The sequence below is a fragment of the Symphalangus syndactylus genome, chromosome Y, assembly GCF_028878055.3.
Source record: "Symphalangus syndactylus isolate Jambi chromosome Y, NHGRI_mSymSyn1-v2.1_pri, whole genome shotgun sequence".
Lineage (NCBI taxonomy): Eukaryota > Metazoa > Chordata > Mammalia > Primates > Hylobatidae > Symphalangus > Symphalangus syndactylus.
In genome coordinates this window covers 18,916,774-18,931,707 of record NC_072448.2, presented here as the reverse complement: position 1 = coordinate 18,931,707, position 14,934 = coordinate 18,916,774, and the positions used below count along the sequence as shown (strand labels likewise).

The following is a 14,934-nucleotide window of genomic DNA, read 5'->3' as shown; positions in this document are numbered from 1 at the left end:
GTTCTCCTACGCTAGGTCTCTGGCTTCCTCCGCAGGGCACAGTTTCTCCTCCCCATCTGTGTCCTTGATGGGCAAGGCTTTGTAGGTAACATACAGCCCTGGCCCCTGCACATCAGTGACCAGTTTTCTGCCCACTGGGGACATCTGCCAGCACCAGTCCTGGGGGAGGTATGGTAGACTTGGACTTCAGCCAGCCTGTCGTGTCTCTTGCTGACTTATTCTGTGGGCCCCAATGGTGTCTACCTGGGAAAGGTGACCTGACCTCTAAGGGGAGTCTCAGATGGGATGGGGGCCTAGCCTCAGTTCCATGGTGGGGGTCTCCCAGGCCTCAGGCTGCTTCTTCCCCATGGGGAGACAGCAAAGGGCCTGTGGTATTGGGCCAGCTAGTAGGAGGGAAACCTGCTGTGCAGACTCTTTTTCTGTACCAAATGTTTACTCCCACAGAAGATGCTGGGAAATTGGCAGCCCAGTTCTTGTGACACCTACACCATTTTGGTCCAAAGAGAGCCCTCAGCTTTGTGCCCCAGGGCCACCAAACATTTCCGTTTCCCCTCTTCAGCCCAACCAGAATGTACCCACTGCTGAAAGTAAAAATAGAAGCTGACACCTCCTGGAGATAGAGGGAAGACCTTGCCTCCTTCTCCAGAGACATCCTATGCATCCTGGCCTCCTTCAACCTCCTCCTCTGTCCATTCCTATATTTGTAAAGGGCCTGCATGGGCACAACTCCCCAGCCCTGAATCCTCACACACCCCAGCCACACAGCCACCGGCCAGTGGGCTGCTGGGAATATTAAATGTCACTAAATGGGACATTGAGCTGGGTAGGCAGCCGGTCCTGCATCCGGTCCTGTCCACAGGGATCCCCAGCTCTTCTCACACTCAACCCACAGATGGCTATGGGCAAAAGCAGCCAACTAGCGATTGGGCCAATGGAGCCTCCTGCAAGTGGGTGGACTGCCCCTCTTTCCAGGGACGCTCTGGGGTCCTGGGGCACTGAGGTCCCAGGCCCTTGTGGAACCGAGCATCTCAACTTGAAGCATTATGGTTCAAGCCACCCCAGGCGGCTGCTCCAGGTCTGGAGAGTCTGCAATTTTGACACAGTGATGTGATGGTCTCAGTACCAGGAGGATGCCGAAGAAGGTGGAGTGTGGGAGGCTGAGAGGGGGTAAATCGGTGCTCAGGTAAGCCCAGTGTTGGGAGTGGCCTGAGGCAGGAAGCAGAGAGGAATGGGCTATGAGCAGCATGGGAGAGGCCATGCAGGAGCTCTGCCAGGGTTTAGATTGCTGGCTTTCAGCAGCCATGCAGACAGTTATTTGCCCTGGCTAGCCCTGGCATTGCCATGCTGCTATTGCAGCCTTAGCCTCCAAAACCACCATTTTGTAGAGATGAAAATGAGGTCAGGAGGGCAGGGGCTCATGTATGGCCAGCATAGTAGTGCATTGGGTTGGGGGTGTCTAAAACCCACACAGCCTTCGGGGCCAGCATCAGGAGATGCAGGACAAAAGTGGACCGGGGCTAGACTGGGGCAGGATGGGGCATGAGTGGGGGCTGGGCTTCTTCACTTCTCGCTGTCTGGAGGCTGGAGGAGCTGGCAGTTCTGAGAGTCCCCACCCCCCATCCCTGCCCTGGACATGGTCCCCCTGACTTGTGCCATCTGATCAGGGCTTGGCCGCCCCTCCTGAATTCCATGGGGAGACATGGGGCAAGGCAAAGGCTGGCTGGCTGGACAACAGGGCTAGGGTCATGGTCAGGGCCACAGCAAGCAAGGGACGGCAGCTCCTGCATCCCCACCTTGCCCTGGCTCTGTAACCTCTGAAGGAAGGAAGGGTGCTGCATGTGCCCAAGGAACCTGATGGCAGGTTATTTTTATGCAGCCCCTCTGAGACAGGCACTTACTGGACACCTGCTTTGCTCTTCAGCTGTTGAAATGACATACCCTGCTCCCAGCCCCTCCCCACTACAGGGCCGATGAGACAAGCCACACTGGGGGGAACAGAGCAGGCTTGTGTTGTTTCCAGGTGCTCAGCAGAAAAGAAGGTGCCTCAGTTTCCCCACTGGGAGAGTGGGCCTTTCCTACCTCACATTGGGGGGCCTTGAAGTCAGCATGCCTGGGGATGTCAGGGCACCCATCTGACTGGCCAGGGGGCACAGGAAGGAAATATGAGGAGCTGGGGAGGGCCTGGTTGGCCGAATGTGAGCGGGCTGCTGCGGGCCAAGGAGGGCTGAGCTATCACCCGTGCTTCACCTATCTCTTGGGTTTCTGGGAAGAAATGTCTTGCCTATTTCTGGACATCTCAGCTGCTGGATCTTTATAAATAACTCACCCCAGGTGAGGGCCATGCGGCCCAAATATGGGGGCAACTGACTGATGTCAGCCCAGCTGGCTTCAAGAGTGGACACAGCAGGGAGGGCCCAGTCTCTGCTCACTTTCTTCAGTGACCCTCCTCTCTACAGAGGTTGGCCCTAGAGGAGGCTGTTGGGTTTGTGGCCTGAACCAGCTGGGAAGACAGCCCCAAAGGTAAAGAGAAGCCCAATGGGCCAGTGGGCAGCCCAGGGCTGGGTCACACCAGGGGCCTGGGCAATGCTGGCTGGTGGGGTTGAGGATTGAGGAGAGCCTTGCCCAACTGTGGCAGGTACAAGAAGCTTAACCTGAGGGGCAGCAGTATCAGGAAGAGATTCTGGGATAGGAAAAACCTGCCACCATTGCCTGGAAGATAGGTATCTGCTGGGTAATTTTGCATGGAGTTTAAGTTGCTCTCAGAAAATTAACATTCTTGACAGAAGGTTTGGAAAATGGTTCCCATCTCAGGGATGCAAGGTAGATTCATTTTTTGCTGATGAACATGTGTTTTTCTTATACAACACTCCTAGGGGACCATAACTATTGTCTTCCAGTGATCTTTACTGTGTTGTAATGAACTTTGTTTTCTAAACCCCTGGCCATCATGCCAGTGCAGCTGCTCAGAGCCTCCCCAGGCCTGGCCATGCTGGTGTGCATGGTGGTCAGCTCAGAGAGAGACAGTCACCAGCATGCTGGCCTGGCACCACTGCTGCAAATGGACAGGGCAGCTGGTCCCAGGCATGGAGCTTCCCAGAGACAGAGACAGATCTCTCTCTCTCTTTGTGTGCGTTTCTTCCTTAACTTGTTAGCAGAAGTCACCAACCTTCACCATGTCTGATGAGGAAGTGTGAGTACCCAGCTGGTGGCTGCCCCCATGCCTGGATCTTGACCCTGGCCCCTTGGCTTGTGAGGGGCTGGGGCATGCAATAACTTGCACAAGTCCAAGCAAAGCCCAGCCTCCCCACATCTCTCTCTCTTTCTCTCCCTCTCCCTACCCCCTAGTGAGCAGGTGGAGCTTAAGTGCAACAGCCATTTTCTTTCTACTTCCTGCTGTACTTGCAAGGGTTAAACATGGGCAGGGGGCTGGACTGTTCATAACATGTATCCCCTTGGCAGCCCTATGTTGGGGTGATCAGACCCAACACCAAGCTGTGGGGGCTATGAACTCCAGTGAAGTCAAAGGAATGAGAAAAGACAAGTTGAGAGAGAAAGTGGGACAAGGGGGCCAATGCTAGTATGGGGGCTGTGAAGTCCCTGAGCCAGGGAAGCCCATCCTATTAATTGGCAATCAAACAAAGAAAGGCGGTGAGGATGTGGGGTTGAAAGGAAATGGTGTGTCATGCTCCGGGGACTGTTGTGGGGTGGGGGGAGGGGGGAGGGACAGCATTAGGAGATACATCTAATGCTAAATGACGAGTTAATGGGTGCAGGAAATCAACATGGCACATGGATACATATGTAACAAACCTGCACATTGTGCACATGTACCCTAAAACCCTAAAGTATAATAAAAAAAAATAAAAAAAAAAGTGAATGAGCTACAGCTGTGATGGTGTAGCATTTTCTTTGAAACATATGTCTGCTTGAGATAATGGGAGTGCTAGAAGCAGGGAGCCAGCAAGTCTAGCAGACATGCAAGCCCTGCCTCAGCTTCTCTCCCAATACTCGGCTTTACTCTCAACTTGCTACAGCCCTACATTTTTTCCATCCCATGAGTGGCTTCTGAGTGACCACCTGAAAAAAGCTCTCTGACATGAGCCTTGTCTTTTCCCCAGTGTGTGGCCACATGGTCCTGAGCGGCTTGCAGGGATGTGTCAGGCTCTCAGTCCTGTCTTTCTGCATCTCTCATGCTCACTGTGGGACCTGGGCATCCATTACCCTCGAGCCCTCCAAAACCCACTGTCATCACTAGACCCTCTGCCTTCCACGGTGCCTCTTCTGGGCCTGAGGACCCCTGATTTCTCACCACTGGCCAGGGGAGTCACTGGTCTGTCCAGGGCTGGGACACAGTGGCTCTTCATCTTCTCCCTCCCTTCACAGGCAGCACCTTCTAATGTGGTTCCCCTCTTTTGTTCTATCCCAATGCAGAGCAGTACAAAGAAAGTAACTCAGTCCCCCAGCCCCTCCTTGGATCTTAACTCCTCTCTCCCGTGTCACTCACAGAGCCCCCTCCCCAGGCTGCTCTAGGCCACCTTGAGCTTGTTAATCAACCACCCATCTTCCTTATCATTAGTCATTAATGATCACCATTCATCATTAATTAATGATGAATGAGGCCACTGTGTTCGAAATTGGTTCCATCCAGTGGGTTACTGGTCAAGAATGAAACTGCGAACCCTCACGGTGAGTGTTACAGTTCTTAAATATGGTGTGTCCAGAGTTTGTTCCTTCAGATGTTCAGATGTGTCTGGAGTTTCTTCCTTTTGGTGGGTTTGTGGTCTCACTGACTTCAGGAGTGAAGCCGCAGACCTTCATGGTGAATTTATATCTCCTGAAGGTGGTGTGTCTGGAGTTGCTCATTCCTCCTGGGAGATTCATGGTCTCGCTGGCTTCAGGAGTGAAGCTGTACACCTTCACAGTGAGTGTTACAACTCTTAAAGGTGGCATGTTGGGAGTTGTGTGTTTCTCCCGGTGGGTTTGTGATCTCACTGGCTTGGCTTCAGGAGTGAAGCTGCAGACCCTTTTGGTGAGTGTTACAGCTCATAAAGATAGTGCAGACCCAATGAGTGAGCAGCAGCAAGATTTATTTCAAAGAGTAAAATAAAAAGCTTCCACAGCATGGACAGGGACCCGAGCAGGCTTAAGTGGCCAGCATTTATTCCCTTATTTGGCCCCACCCACAGCCTGTTGATTTGTCCATTTTACAGAGAGCTAATTGGTCCATTTTATACAGTGCCAATTGGTCCAATTTACACAGGACTGATTGGTTTGTTTTTACATAGTGCTGATAGGTGCATTTACAAACCTTTAGCTAGACACAGAGCACTGATTGGTGTGTTTTTCCAGAGTGTTGATTGGTGCATTTACAAACATTTAGCTAGACACAGAGCACTGCTTGATGCATTTACAATCCTTTAGCTAGACAGAAAAGTTCCCCAAGTCCCCATCTGACCCAGAAGCCCAGCTGGCTTCACCTCTCAATCCCCTCTCTAAACAGGGCACCCCAACTGCTTTTGGGAATTGGACAACAACAATTATAGCTACTTCCTGCTGGGTACAGGCAAACAAGGGTGTCTGTGGTTGTAGTGTCCTCCACAGGAGAACTCTCTAGGCCAGTGAAAGGGTCAGTGGGTTGGTCCCGGGGTCCTTGGTAGAAGTTGTTACTTGAGCTCATTTGGTGGTCCATTTGTAAGACCATCTGTAGCTTGATGGCTTTGATCCTAGAGGAAACAAATTTGACAATGAGGTTAAAAATAAAGGGTCCAAAGGTAAGTAATAGTAAGATGGCTGCCACAGTACCTACAAAGGGGAGAAGCCATGTTGCCCAATACAGAGGTTGGTATAAGATTTTGAAAGGCATTGTCGGATTTCAGAAGCCTTTTCCTACAAATTCCAGGTAGCATGTCATACTATTCCTGACTGGTTAGTGTAAAAACAAAACTCTTCCCCTAAGAAGGTGAGAAGTCCTCCTTTCTCAGCAGTGAGGAGGTCTAGGCCTCAGCTGTTTCGGAGAGTCACTGTTGCCAAAGAGTCTATTTAGGATTGTAGAGTAAGGATAGATTTCGTTATTTCTTGCAAACTGTCTGAGAAATCCTTTGAGAATGTGTGGTAGTAGAATAATGAAGTAGATAAACTGGCTATTCCAGTTCCTGTAGCAGTAGCTATTTCTAACCCTTTAAGTAGGGGCATTAGTTGTATGGCTCTGTGCTGATAGACTTGAGGTTTGAGGGGTACTGATAGGATCTGATTTCCTGGCAATGTTAATGCTGGGACTTAGAAAGACTAAGGTGCATGTGCTGGTCCAGTTTGTGGGGAGGCAGATATAGGTCTGCATTACAAATAAGAAGAATATACCTTGTCTAGGTAGACAGAACTGGTTGTGTATGTTAAAAAGGTGTGTGAGTTTGTTGTTTTCATCTTGCCATACTCCTAGACTACTTGCCAAGGTAGATCCAGTGAGTAGCTGGAAAGGAGTGTTTGGAGCAAACTGATTGGCTCCCTGTGTTCTTTTTTCCCATTGGAGAAAAAACCATTTTTTTCTCCAACTAGGAAGAAATCTACTAGGATTTCTAAAAAAAAAGACCATTTTTTTTTTTTAGAAAAAAATTTGTTTTTTTTTTTAAATTTTTTCCCCAACTAGGAAGAAATCTACTAAGTATCTACTAGGAACCATTTGAATGAGTGATTGAAAGAGGGGATGATAAGGCATTCATAAGTGGTGGGGGCACTGCTGCAGGTGGTCCAGGTGTGAAGGGTCATATAGGGAATATGTTTGCCATTGCAACACCTAGACTGTTCATTAAGCTGGGAGGAGGAGGTGATTTTGGGAGGTCCTGAGAAGCAGACAAGATAGCTCTGAATGGAGCTGTTTGAGTGACTCGGAAGTTACTATGATCAGATGAGGTTTGAAGTTGTAGGGTGGAATTACACTGTTGGGTAGTAGGTGCCACAGGGGCAGGCCTGATTACAGGTTGAGATGGGTGCATAAAGGGGCTTGGAAAGTTAAGATGATATTCGTGGTTACAGAGCTGTGTATGGGCTTCTCATTGCTCATGCCAGGGGTGAGTTTGGAAATGTAAGAATGTAAAAGTTGGATTGCACGTCCTGTTAGGGTATTCTTGGTTCTATCAGAGATGGGGAAGTCAGCTAATGATTGCATATTTAGAAGTTGGAAAGGGTTTTTTCCTTCATAATGAGGGAGGTAGGTTAAGTTGTTAATGACCCAGTTTTTTTTTTTTTTTTTTTTTTTTTTTTTTTTTTTTTTTTTTTTTTTTTTTTTGTAGGAATGGGAGTGGCAACGTATACAGAGGTTGATCGACATATATAAAACCAACAGTCATTTGCCAGGGAAGGATTGGACTCATTTAACAGAGAGTTGGTTAAGTTGAGAGTCTTGTAGAGGTAATTAGGAGCTACTGGAAGGGGAGGCATGATTGTATGAGGTATCCAAGGAAGCAGGAGGTATAATTAGGCAAAGAGTAACTAGGAAGGTAAAGAGGGTGCTCTGGAAGATAAGATCATTTTGTCCAGTCTGAGTTAAAGGTAGGAGTAAATTGCTGTCAGGAAGAAGAAAGATAGAAAGAATGTTGATGTAATTAGGATTTTCATCCTGGCAGGAGCTACCGTATACAGTCCTATCCCAAAGAGTATGGTTAGTATGCTGCTAAATAATACGATGACATAGTAAAAGGATTCCATTAAAGGGGTAAGGAGAGGTGTTAAAAGATAAAGATTATGTAGGTTTTCACTTACCTTTTTTAAGGAGGAAGGGATTTTTCTTCAGGATCAGTGGTAGTAGCCTTTTTAGTCTGGGATGTTTCCTACCAAAATAGGAGATTCAAATCCTCCAATGGTTCAGAGGCGTATGGAGGCTGGTCTGGCTGATATTGGTACTCCTGAGCTGATGGTCCCTCAGGTTCCTCAGGGAGTGTCCAAAATTTAACTTGGGTATGGTGAATCCAAGATTCCACTTCTGCAACCTTAACTGCACTGGGGGTAGAGAGGATTACTGAGTATGGTCCTTCCCACAAAGAGTTCATAGATGAGTAAGTAGAGGGTAGAGATTTGATCAATGCTAGATTTTCTGGTTGAAACAATGCTGTTCCCTTTTCTCTGTGATATCCTTCAGGTAGGTTGTTAAGGTTTTGTTGATATTTTGCCTAACAAGTTTTATCTTTGACCAGGTTGGCTGTTTCCTCATCAAGTAGGAGGTCCTTTGTGAGAAAAGGTGATCCATACAGCATTTCATATGGACTGAGCCCCATTTTGTGAGGAGAATTTCAGATTCTCAACAAGGCCATGGGCAAAACAGTAGGCCATGAGAGATGAGTTTCTTGTGTTCTTTCTTTACATGCCTCTTGAGTGTTTCATTGGCCTTCTTGACCTTCTCTGAGGATTGTGGCCTTTAGGAATAGTGAAAGTTATATTGCATCCCTACCACCCTGGAAATTCCCTGAGTTATCATACCTTTAAAAGCTGGACCACTGTCACTCTCTAAGCTTTGGGGAAGCCCAACTCTAGGAATCATTTCTTGAATTAGGACTTTAATCACTTCCTGAGCCTTCTCTGTTTGCAAGGGAAAGCTTCTATCCAATTCGTAAAGATATCAACAGAGAACAACAAGCATTAAAATCTCTTTGACTTAGGCATGTGGGTGAAGTCTAACTGTCAGTCCTTTCCAGGATAGTCACTTATTCTTTGTTCCCTCAAAGGGGCCTTATGATGGACCAAGGGTTTATTCTTTTGGCACACCTTACAGGCCTTCACTACCTGTCAGATAGTCCAGAGGAGATTTGGCTCTGTAAATAGGAAATTGGTAATTTGTTGAACGTTTTCAATGCCCATGAAAAACGTTTGTTGGAGGGTTTTAAGCATTTCCCACTGGCTGGATTTGGGTATAAGTACCTTTAGTTCTTCTATCATTAACCACCCCTAGGGGAGGAAACTATGCCCTGTGAAAGCCCCCATTCTCTTTCAGTCGGGGAATACTGGGGCTTAATCTCTTGCATGGGGTTGTCCCATACCAAGTGTACTTTCTTAGGCATTTCTAATGGGAGGTTCCACCTGGAAGCAGTTTTGGCCTCAGCATGTCTGACAGTTTCCTTCTGCCTTTTCTCCTTCACCTTTCTGATGGCTTTGGCAGTGTAAGACTGCCACCTCATTGGTTTTTTGCACTGCATTCAATAACTCCATAATTTCCTTGTGGTATTTAACAGGGGCACACCCCAGAGGTTAGGTACTCCCTTTCTTTCCATATTGCAGCACAGACATGTAGGATTAGATAAGCATACTTGCCATCTGTATACACATTTATTCTTTTTCACTTTCCCAGCTCTAAGGTTCAGGTAAGTGCCACTGGTTGTGCCAACTGTTCACTGGACCCTAGGGGAAGAGGCTTACTTTCAACTACTATGGCATAACCTGCCATTTGTATCCCATTCTCCACAAATGGGCTTTCCTTGGTATCTAGGTTAAGGTCAGGATTAGCTAAAGGGACTTCTAAAAGATTACCTCAGGTGGCATAAATCTGGACTATAATTTTTTGGCAGTTATGCTCGATTGGTTCCCCATCTTCTGGGAGAAAAGTGGCAGGGTTGAGGGCCACAGAATTACATACTTGAAGAACCAGTCCCTCAGGGGGTAGCACCTAGCATCTAAGTAGATGGTTGTCTGATAGCCATAAACTTCCTTTGACACCTAATATGCCGTTTACATCATGAGTCATCCAGACAGTGAGATACTTTCTTGTATAATTTTGATAGCCTCTGACACTAAGATGGCCACTGCCACAACTACCCTTAAATAGTGAGGCCAGCCTTTGGCTACTACATCAATTTTCTCATTTAGGTATGCCAATGGTTGTGGGGTTGTCCCACGAGTCTGAGTAAGGACTCCAAGAACTATTCCTGCTCTCTCTGTGATGTATAAAGAAAAGTTTTGTCCTGTGGGAAGGCGAAAATCTGGAGCTTGTACTAGGGCCTGCTTTAAGGTTTTGAAGGTGATTTCTGCCCTGATTCCCAGTCTACTAGTTGAATATTTGCCCTCTGGGTCTCCTTGATTAGAGTGTAGCGGGGCCTGGCTATCTCGCTGTATCTGGGGATCCATAGTCAGCAAAAGCCAGTGATTCCAAGGAACTCCCACAACTATTTTAATGTCTTAGTGTGAGGATAAACCAGCATAGGCTGAATTCACTTCTTGCTGAGGGCCCCGGTCCCTCTGGCTAAGACTAGGCCTAGATATTTGACCTGCTGTAGGCAAAACTGGGCCTTTGACCTAGACACCTTGTACCTTTGATTAGCTAGAAATTTCAAGAAATATAACGTAGCCTGCTGGCATGAGGCTTCTGAACTGATAGCCAAAAGTAAGTCATCCACATACTGAAGGACTAGAATGCCTGGACTTGAGAAGTGGCCTAGATCTTGGGCCAATGCCTGATCAAACAGGTCAGAATTTTCCTCAAAACCCTGGGGCAAGACCATCCATGTAAGTTGGCACTTGTGGTCTGTGGGAACCTCAAAGGCAAAGAGAAACTGGGAGTCAGAGTGCAGGAGAAGACAGAAGAAGGCATCCTGGAGTTCTAGAACAGTAAGCCATTCTGCTTCCTCTGGTATTTGAGAGAGCAGGGTATAGGGATCGGGTACAACTGGATATAGAGGAATTACTGCCTCACTGATGAGTCTAAGATCTTGCAGTAGTGTCCACTGACTGTTTGGTTTTGTACAGCTAGAATTGGGGTATTGCAGGCACTGCGACACTTCCTTACTAAGCCTGGAGCTTTTTAAATATTTAACAATATCCTGTAATCCTTTATAAGCTTCAGGCCTTAAGGGAAATTGTTTTCAATAAGGAAAAGTGGTGGGATCTTTTAGCCTGATTTGGACCGGACAGGTATTTTTTACCCTTCCAAATTGCCCTTCTAATGCTCAGACTTCAGGCTTGATTCTCTCCTCAAGTAGGGGACAACAAACGAGTACCTTGTTCCCCATTTTCATGTAAGATAATAGCTCCAGTTTGGCTAATATATCCCTCCCTAATAAGGGTGTGGGACTTTCAGGAATGACAAGAAAGGCATGTGAAAAGAGCAAAGTCTCCCAATTACAACTGAGGAGGTGAGACATATAGCTGGTTACAGGCTGTCCCAGGATTCCTCGGATGGTAATGGACCTTGAGGACAGTGGTCCAGGACAGGAGATTAACACTGAGAAGGCCACCTCAGTGTCCAAGAGGAAGTCAATTTCCTGGCCTTCATTGGTTAAACGTTCCCAGGTCTCAGTGAGGGTGATGACATGAACTGTCACTTACTCAGCACACACAGTCCTGTTGTTGGATCATCTGGTTGGGGGCTTCTGGCCCAGAGAACCTTTTTCCTCTGGGGCAATGCACCTTCCAGTGATTGCCTCATCATAGTAGACCTGGGTAAGAGGGTGGTTTGTTTCTCATTGGACAATCTTTTTTAAGGTGTCCTTGTAAACCACACTGATAACAAGCTCTGCTGGGTGATTGGCCTGCTCCATTTACTGTCCTCTCTGAACCACCAGGGTTTGTGTCCATGAACCACCAAGGGCCAAGACTAAGGCTTCATCCTTTCTCTGATCTCACTTTTCCTTTTGGGCCTGTTCCTCTTGGTCCCTATATAGAACACTGAAGTTGCCAGGTTTAATAATGCCTCCAGATTTTGTTCAGGGCTCATTTTTGGAGCTTTCTCCTGATATCTGAGGCTGATTGGATAATACACTTATCTTTTGGAATCAATTGACCCTCTAGTGAGTCAGGTGACAGAGAAGTATATTTTCTTAAGGCCCTTTTTCTTAATTTCTTGAGGAAGGCAGAAGGATTTTTTCCTTTTGACAGAAGTCTATGACTCTGGTGCCCATGATCTGAGTCGAGGTCCCAGTGGGGATCCATACTGGGTATGGCTTGCTGATTGGTAGGGAATTTATTCTTTTCTTTGGCTGTCATTCTGTCATTTACTTGACTAAGATACCAGGTATCTCCAAGCTCTAGGGCTGCAGTTAAAGTTGCAATCTTTTCATTAAAGGCCAGTATTTGATCTAACAATAGCGTGACATCTCTCCAAGTGAGATCAGAGCTTTACCCTAGACCCTGTAGGACATCTATATACCTATCAGGATCATCTTAAAACTTCCCCAGATCTACCTTTATCTGCTTTAAATCAGAGAGAGAGAAGAGGACATGTACCTGGGTTGGGCCAAATTTCCCACCCCCTATAGCTCGAAAGGAACATAACTGGTAGTCTGGGGGTTTTTGTAGTCCTTTTGAGATTTCTTTGCTTGTTTCCTTCTGGGCAGGGGAGATTGGAGGAGGTTTATTAGTACTATGCAGGGGAGGTATAGGGAGGCTAGGATATGGGGGTAAACTGAGAGGTCCTCCTGTGGGATATAAATTGCAAGCTTTGCATAGTTGTGGATTCTCCTTCAATGAAAAGAAAGCTTGAACATAAGGTATTTCACTCCATATGCCTTCCCTCTTAAAAATGTCAAGCGGTAGGATGGTATTGTACTTTATACTTCCCTCACATTACCATTTTTCCCCATCAGAGAGAGAATATTGGGGCAAGGCGATAATGCAGAATAAAATGAGCCTCCTCTTTTTCAGTGTTGGCGGCTCAAATTGGTCCCAATGGCTTAAGATTCATGTCAAGGGTGAGCCTGTTGATGCCTGAGTGTTTCCCATCTGAAAGATGAAACTGCATGGTTTGGGTTTGTTTGTTTCTCTCCTTGCCCAAGAACCCACAACAGTCCTTGGACACTGCTGATCAGAATAGTTGCACTCACCGATGCAGAAGCAGAAATACTAGTTTTCCTCCTAGACCACAAGAAGACCAAGGAAGTTGGATTTAGTGCCCTTACTGATGCATTATCAAAAACCTGTACCTTGCCTGTCCTCCTAGACCACAAGGAGGACAGAGAAAAATCAGATTTAGTGGCACTTACCAACACATTCTCCTGTTAGAGTTCTAAGCACTCACCTCTTAGTATTGGGACTTTACCCTTGACCTACAAAGATGTTATGCCCCAAAAATGAAGTGGAGGGCCATACCCTGAGGGATGGAAGGAATCTCCAGGGTTGGAAGAGTGTTGCCTTTTGTCCTCACTTGAATAAGAAGGATATCATTTATGAGGCTCCCCATATGCTAGCTTCAGGAATAGCTTTTGTTAGGCCTGCTACTCTGAAGAGGGATCCTAAAATTCCAGATAGTCCCCTGCCACATTGCGGCTTTGGGGAAAAATTATGTCTTTCTGATTGGTGAGCCTGAGTGCCAAAAGAATGTAACAGAATACTGAAGTTTATACTAGAAATTATTCTTATAAGAGAAACTAAAATCACCAGATACAGGGTGTGGTTTTTAGAAGTGGGACTAGCCTCAGAGATGACAGGTGAGAGGAAATTTGTCTGACAGATATTAGGAGGCAAGGGTCAGGATAGATAGGATAGATGGTGAGTCTTTCTTGGGCAACACGACTTTGTGAGTTCCACTCATGGCCACAGGGTCAACCAACTTGTTGTTGGGATCCCAGAGCTGAATAGCTTTTCCTCTCTATCAACCCTTGGAAAGCCCAGAAGTATAGGAAAAACAGAAGCTGGTTCCAGGCAAACCAACACTCCCAACTCCAAATGGAGTTGGGGATTGTTAGAAAGCACTTTCCCAGAAAGCCTGACACCCCTGTCTTTAGTCCAGCAGCCATGATAGTTGCTTTTAACTGGCCAGCAGGTGTCCGGTATTTAGTCCCAAATTCTAAGGACAAACAGGGCAGAATAGCAAGCAAAAAAGGTCTGATGGTACCCAGCACTTGGTGATTGTCCTTTCGTGGTTACCAAAAGTGTTTGGAAATGGTTCCTTCTGGTAGGTTATTTGTTTCCCTGCCTTCAAGAATGAAGCTGCAGGCCCTCATGGTAAGTGTTACACTTCTTCAAGACAGTGTGTCTGGAGTTTGTTCCTTCACATGTTCAGATGTCTATGGAGTTTCTTCCTTCTGATGGGTTCATGGTCTGCTGACTGAAGCCGCAGACCTTCGCAGTGAGTGTTGCAGCTCTTAAAGATGCCACATCCAGAGATGTTTGTTCCTTCTGGTGGATTCATGGTCTCACTGGCTTAAAGAGAGAATCTGCAGACCTTTGTGGTGGGTATTACAGCTCATAAAGTAGTGTGGACCCAAAGAGTGAGCAGCAGCAAGATTTATTGCAAAGAGTGAAAGAACAAAGCTTCCACAGTGTGGAAGGGGACCTGAATGGGTTGCCGCTGCTGGCTTGGGTGGCCTCCTTTTATTCCCTTATTTGGCCCCATTCATATCCTGCTGATTGGCCCATTTTACAGAGAGCTGATTGGTTCATTTTACAGAGTGCTCATTGGTCCGTTTTTACAGAGCGCTGATTGGTGCACTTACAAATCTTTAGCTAGGCACAGAGGTCTGATTGTTGCATTTTTCCAGAGTGCTGATTGGTTCACTTACAAACCTTTGCTAGACACAGAGTGCTGATTGGTGCATTTACAATCCTTTAACTAGACAGAAAATTTCCCCAAGTCCCCACCTGACCCAAAGCCCAACCTGCTTCACTTCTCACCATCATTTAAATAATGATGAATGGCAGTCATTAATTCATCACTAACATCCTTCTCCTTCAATAAGTAATATACAATCATAATCCTTCATTAATCCTTCATCCTCCATGTGCAATGGTGTTTGGGGTTCACTGGGGCTGGTCATGAAGGCTTCACTCTATTAACACTGAATGCCCCGCTGTGCCCAGTGCTGCTGTCTTTCAGCATCTCTCTGTATCTCTACCCTCCCAGTGTCTGAGTCTCTCCAACTCTCTCCAGTTCCTTTCCATGTCTCCCTTGGCACTCACTTCTCTTTGTGTGCCTGTGTATCTCTCAGCTTCTCTCTGTCTCTATATCTCTCAGCCTCTTGG

At 46.8% G+C, this 14,934-nt stretch overlaps 1 pseudogene; it reads left to right on the top strand.

The window, feature by feature from the left end:
• The window catches only part of LOC129476708 (uncharacterized), a 99,624-nt pseudogene that overhangs the window by 41,529 nt on the left and 43,161 nt on the right, over window positions 1-14,934 (top strand).